Source organism: Humulus lupulus, chromosome 3, assembly GCF_963169125.1.
Source record: "Humulus lupulus chromosome 3, drHumLupu1.1, whole genome shotgun sequence".
Taxonomy (NCBI): domain Eukaryota; kingdom Viridiplantae; phylum Streptophyta; class Magnoliopsida; order Rosales; family Cannabaceae; genus Humulus; species Humulus lupulus.
The window spans coordinates 111,022,071-111,028,747 of record NC_084795.1 but is presented as its reverse complement, the minus strand read 5'-3'; the positions used below and the strand labels follow the sequence as shown (position 1 = coordinate 111,028,747).

At 34.5% G+C, this 6,677-nt stretch overlaps 1 non-coding gene across 1 annotated transcript; it reads left to right on the top strand.

Annotated features, from left to right (window-relative positions):
- Positions 1-5,579: 5,579 nt before the first annotated feature.
- Positions 5,580-5,686, top strand: LOC133828361 (small nucleolar RNA R71). Its single transcript, XR_009890986.1, has one exon. It is a non-coding gene; the product is annotated as a small nucleolar RNA R71 (small nucleolar RNA).
- The last annotated feature ends 991 nt before the right edge of the window (positions 5,687-6,677 follow it).

The window sequence follows — 6,677 nt, the reverse complement described above, 5'->3', positions numbered from 1 at the left end:
CCACAGAGACTATAACCCAATTACCAATAATTTCTTTTTTACTTTCTATTTGGTAATTAAAACTAAGATGAATAATTCTAACTATGAACACAATTTAAATAACTATAAACAGAACAAGGAATCAACGGATTAAAAATCAATAATAAAAAGCCTAGGGAATTAATTTCATCCACTTTTCATCCTATTAATTTGTACCCTAAATTTAACACGAGTTCAATTACTCAGCTCGGGTATAGTTGGCAGTTAAAAGTGTAGAAGAGTCATCAAGTAGAGTATCTGGTTATTAACCATGTGAGAAGCTCAAGGTTCAATCCAGTTCATACATGGTGTACAAGTCATTATCTGACCAACACTTAAGGTAATAATCAAGGTCGAGACTAATAATGGTCAGGCCCAGTTTTTGGCATTCTGAACCTACTCCGATCTCGGAGTCAGATAGTTGTCAAGCATGAGCTCAGGTGAGATGTTCAGCTCATGAGGACCAAGATATAACACATACTGAAGGATCCCAGGAGATTTAGGAATTCTTTGTGCGCTCATTAATGACCAGGCTGTATCATATATCTATTATTTATTATCCTAGATAGCAGGAGTGTATTTATTTTGTTATCAAATCATACCCCAACGTAAATGGGAATAATCTGTATTAATTACATGCCATATATAATTACGCGGTTTGTTTACACAGTGACCCAAACATGTTCATGGAATTCCCCTATAAATACTAGGAATGTTTGATAGGGAAAAGAGGATTCTTTGTATGGCCGAAACTTTGCAGGAATAGAGAGAGAAACAATAATAATATTGACTCGTGGACTAGGTGGATTTTAACCACTGAACCACATAAAAATTATGTGCTTTTGAGTGAATGCTTGTTATTTCATTGCGGTTTATAATCTAGCACTAATCTACCCATTTTATTTCTTAATACACTTTTATCGAAAACCATGTCAACAAGTTCTAAATCTCTTCTTCCTATTCTAATAGCAGGTTAACAAAAACCGATTCCTATTCTTTTACATGATATATGATCTAAACCTATATGAAAGTTTTCTACATCTCTATGATAAACTTAAACACATAGTAGGCATTAAGATTGTTAACCTATTTGCTACATAAGTCATACAAGTACTCTTGTCCAATATGTAACCTATGTCTATATAACGATAGAATATTCAGTTCGCATCTTTCAAATTTTGAATCAAAATCATAAATCAAGCAAATATTGATCAAGTATTTACTAGCATTAGACAAACATTATATGGATTAGAATAAACAAGAAGTATCAATAGAACATCATAATAAAATTAAATAGAAATCCAAGCAACTACATTAACCCTTAGATAGAGGTTTTCGTTCATATCAGACATGACTAAAACAATAAACAATTATCTATACTCATACAATCCAAAAGCTTGCAGAAGAAATAAAAAAATGAAATTGCAGAAAATAATGTCTCAGAATAAGAATTGCTCTCAAAATTCGTAATAAAAAATCTGACCTAATTCTAATTAAATCCTAAGGTCAGAATTTATATAAAAAAAGAGCAGATTCTTCTTTGTTGGCAAGGCGGGCGCGAATTGGCCTTTCTTAGGTCTTGACCCGCGTCTTTTTTAAGGCATTTCATAATCTGATTGGGTCTTCAGACGCCACAACCCTCTTCACCTAGGTCGCTGCCCGCGTCTTGATGCACCTCCTGGATTTGCCTCTGTTTCTTCTAGTGTCGCGACTCTACTGACCAAGTCGTGACCTTAATCCCTCTCAAAAGGTTATGGATCCTCTGACTTTGCTAGAGTCGCGGCCCTTAAGTCCATGTCGCGACTCTAATTCTACTTTTTTATATTTTGGCTATTTGAAATCCTTCCTTCACCAAAAACTTCTTGTAACTCATCCTTAACGTCAATTTGAGTCAAACAACCACCAAAAGCACCATTTCCCACCATTTCTTCTTCTTTTTGCGTTTAGCACATGATTCATAGCACCTACCTAAAACAAAGACAAACACAAGCATAATCTTGCACAAAACAAACACAAAGACTCAAGATTTCCACAAAAACACATCCTAAAACGACACTAAAATGGAGTTATCAAACTCCTCCAAACTTACTTTTTGCTCGCCCTCGAACAAAGGACTCAACTCAGAAAAACAACACTAAACAAAACACAACACAACACAACTTTTAACATGAACCTGCATGAACCACAATTTTTAATGCCTCCAAATCATGAATGTAAATCGCATAATTCTTAGAAAACAACTTAACATTAATCTTAACCCAGATTTTCTATCAACTGCCACTCTAAAACACTTTAACCTGTCAACATTTAAAACAACCTAATCATGCTCAACAAATAACACAATGAATTCATCAATACATATCAAATTTCAGTAAAACATACCGCTAACCAATTATGTATTCCATATGCTTACTTATTTGCCATTCTCCACTAATATACACCAAAACCTGCTTAGAAATCAATAGGACTTTATAGGCTTGTAATTAAATGGCTTAGGTAAAGGTAGATAAGAGACTTTTTACGCTCAAATTTACCACAAGCGCACAACCTTTCTCTTGCACCCAATTAATAACCCTCAATAATATTTCTTGACCTAGAGAGAGATATATGTTTTTATTCTTATTTTTTTCATATACTAACTACACTCCCCCAAACATATTTCTTTTTATACGTTGGGAGTGTACTTCATATATAAACAAGAAAATTTCTTTTTCAATTTTTTTACATATACTCTCTCCATTTTTTTTTCTCTTTTGAATCCTACTAACTTTCCTCAAATGACCCCAATACAAATCCCCACCATATTGTCATCATGCGCATAATAATATCTTTAGGGAAGGATTTATATCAAGCTTTCAATTCTTAGACTTTATTAGTGACTCAGAACAAAAAGGTGCAAAATTAGGCTCAACAAGGTTGATCAATGGAAAATAAATTTTAGGGTTGGCAAGAAAGGCTCAAATGATCCAAAAATGGCCTAAATCATTTTTTAAAAACAAGCATGATGCATTATTTCGCCTTAAATAACAAATATGCAGGTTCTAGAATTTACAAATTCCCATTATTTAATCCACAAATCCATTCAATATGCATAAAAAAATTCTACTGTACAACTCATAGAGAATGAAAAGGTTTTCTAAGTATGCTGACACACTAAAGTGAAATACAAAACAGTTAACTAATTACACAAGTTTTTATGAATTCATTTTCTTTGAATTATACTATCTATTATTCACTTTATCTTCATTGGCAATCATGGTTCGCAATATATTTACGTTAGACTCAAAATGATATAAAAGAAAACAATGACTCAGAACTTATTCACAAACACAAAAAAACACAAATATACACAGACAAATATTCTAAAAATAGACACAAATTTTTAAGTCCCTCACCCAAACTTAAAATAAACATTGTCCCCCAATGTTTTATAAAAGTTAAGGAAAGAAAACTAACCTGCTACGAATCATCTCAAAATGGTGGTGGATATGGAAAATAGTGCTTGTCCTCCTCCTTTATTTTCTGAGCTCTCTTACTTTATTTAGGGTCGCGACTTATAAGAGTAAGTCGTGACTTGACCTCCAAACGAATTTGAAAACTACCTTATCACGAATTGCACGATTTCTACATACAACCTACTCTAAAACTAAAATAAAAAATAAATAAAACTTAATAAATATTTACAAATCCAAAACAAAATTAAATAAAATTATTCAATTGATTAAGAATTAAAACAAAAACAAAAAATAAATTATAAGAATGCCTCCTACAGAGTTGTCGTTAACGTCATTTAGCCAGACACTTGTTTTCTTTCATATTTCAACTTGGATCAAGTCCACCCCTCACATCCTTGAGAACTATAGTGTCATGAGTTGGTCCTTGTTTCATGTCATTATAAATTTGTGGAACTTTATCCCGCTCATGTAACATTCGAATCCTCTCACTAAAGAACTTATTTAAACGATGGTGCACTTTTCGCATTCCACTTTTAGCCATGGATCTTTGCTTAGAGACTTCTCACTTGTTCTCTCCTCTTTTTATCACTTCAACTCTACAACAAACTGTATTTTATATTGCTGTAAAAACATTAAATATTACCTCCTTTTTTGCACTTGCAGCTTTAATTCACCATTTTGTACATCGATTAAAGCCCTACAAGTAGCAAAGAATGGCCTTCCAAGTATTATTGGAATATTTTCATCTCCCTCCATATCAAGAATGATAAAGTCTGCAGGAAAGATGAATTTTTCCACTTTCACCAATACATCCTCAATCAGTCCACGAGGATGTTTGACTGATCGATCTGCCATCTACAAAGATACAATAGTAGGCTAAGCTTCACCCAAATTCAACTTTCGAAAGATTGATAGAGGCATTAGATTCACACTGGCCCCTAAATCACATAAAGCCTTCCTCACCACTAAGCCCCCTATAGAGCATGTGATATTGAAACTACCAGGATCTTTAAGCTTGGAAGGTAGTTTCTTTTGAATTATTACACTGCACTCCTCAGTAAGTGCCACTGTCTCATAGTCCCCCAATTTCCTTTTCTTTGACAAAATTTATTTCATAAACTTCCCATAACTTGGCATTTGTTCAAGTTCCTCAACAAATGGGATATTAATGTGTAGCTTTCGAAAGATATCAAAAAATTTAGAAAACTGCTTGTCAAGCTTATTCTTTTGAAGCGTATGAGGATATGAGATCTTTATATGGTGATCTATGATTATTTCAGGATGCTTCACTAAGTTCTCAGTAACATTTGACCCACTCACTTCCTTCTCCTTATCAACCACTTTTGGTTCTTTTAACTCCTTGCCACTCCTCAAGGATCTTGCATTGCATTATTCTTTTGGGTTTACCTCAATAGTGCTTGGTAAGTTCCCTTGAGCATGGTTCGTCATCAAAGTAGCCAACTGCCCTAATTGAGTCTCCAAACTCCTGATTGATGCCTTGGTTTCTGCATGAACTGGTTCAGTACATTGGACTATGCTTCATGTTGTTTCATATGTGTTGGATGATGTGGTTGTGTCTGTGGAGGTGGGAATTGTTGCTGACTTTGAGGAAAAGGCTGTTGTGCAACTTGATTATTTTTCCATGAGAAGTTAGGATGATTCCTCCACCCTTGGTTATATGACATTGAAAAGGGGTTGTTGGTTGGTCTTTGAAAATTTCCTATAGCTTGGACTTGTTCCATAGGTATATTATTCATATCCATGACAGGACATTGATTTAATAGATGAGCATTCCCACATGCCCTACATAAACTCTGAACTTGCATGGTTTGGGCTGACAGGTTGCTCTATTGTAACTTCTTCGTTAAATCTACCACTTGCACTGTAAGCATGGAAATAGCATCCAATTCATTCATATTAGCCACCTTCTTTGTTTGTCCCCTTTCAGTTGGCAACTGATAGGTATTCATTTCCATCTCCTCTAGCAATTCATACACCTCATTAGCACTCTTGCTCGTGAACACACCTCCTGCTGCAACATCTATTATGGTACGAGTAGTACCATTCAACCCATTATAAAAATTATGAACTAGCTTCCAATTCTCTATACCATGATGTGGGAACTTCCTTAACAATGCTTTAAATCTTTCCCATGCTTCATACAATGATTCCCTTTTTGTTAGGTAGAAATTATTAATTTTCCCTCTCAACTTTCCAGCTTTTGCTGGAGGGAAAATTTTTTCTAAGAAATTCTAGGCTAAGTCCTCCCATGTTGTGATAGAATTAGCTTGCAGTGAAATTAGCCAACTCTTCAGCCATTCTCTTAGATAGAATGTGAATAATCTATGTCTAATCTCATCATCACTCCATTCATCTTAAATGTTGCACATAGCTCTAGGAAATTTGTTATGTGCAAAATTGGATCTTCCTGGGCAACCCCCCAAGCTAAACAGTAGACTGCACCATTTGTAATATTGCTGGCTTAATCTCGAATTATTTCCAGCTATAGTGGGGTGTCTAATGCATGAATGCACTACTGTGACAGTAGGAAGTACATAGTCTCTAAGTGTCCTTGGTCCTTGATAACTCTTGCATAAAGAGTTATTTCATGTGCTTTTAAGCTTATAATTGTGGAAAAATCGTGGGTGACGTTAGTTTATTTTTAGGTTTTGTAGCTAACTTTGGTGTTTTTATGATCTTAATTAACTTTGTAGTTTTTAATAGCTAATGGGTTGAAGGTAGTAGTTTCATGGATCAAAATTTGTACAAAGAATAAACTAACATGTGAAACTATCTAAATTGAATTTTTGATGGTTGAATTAGCAGGTTTTGCAGCAACAAAGAAGATTTTCCTGAAGCATTTTTATCAAGTAGCTTTCGGACACCTAGAACACATGGAAAGTCAAAGGGGTGAGCTGGAATAGTGGCTGAGGTGGCAAGTACAGACAGTATGAGTAAAAAATTGGGAGTAATTGCTAAAAGAAAGGACGAGACCCACATTTTTACAAGGAGGGGCAATATTGTACTTTGTGGACCAATTTTTGGGAATCCTAGAATACACATATAGAGCATCAGCTGAAATTTGGGGGGAACAACCATTTTTGGAAAGAAAAACTAGCAATAAAGAAGGAAGCAACCCAAAAATCAGTTAGAAGAAGGAGAACAAAAAAGAGAGCTCAAGCATCATTTTTTATTTGTTTTTTC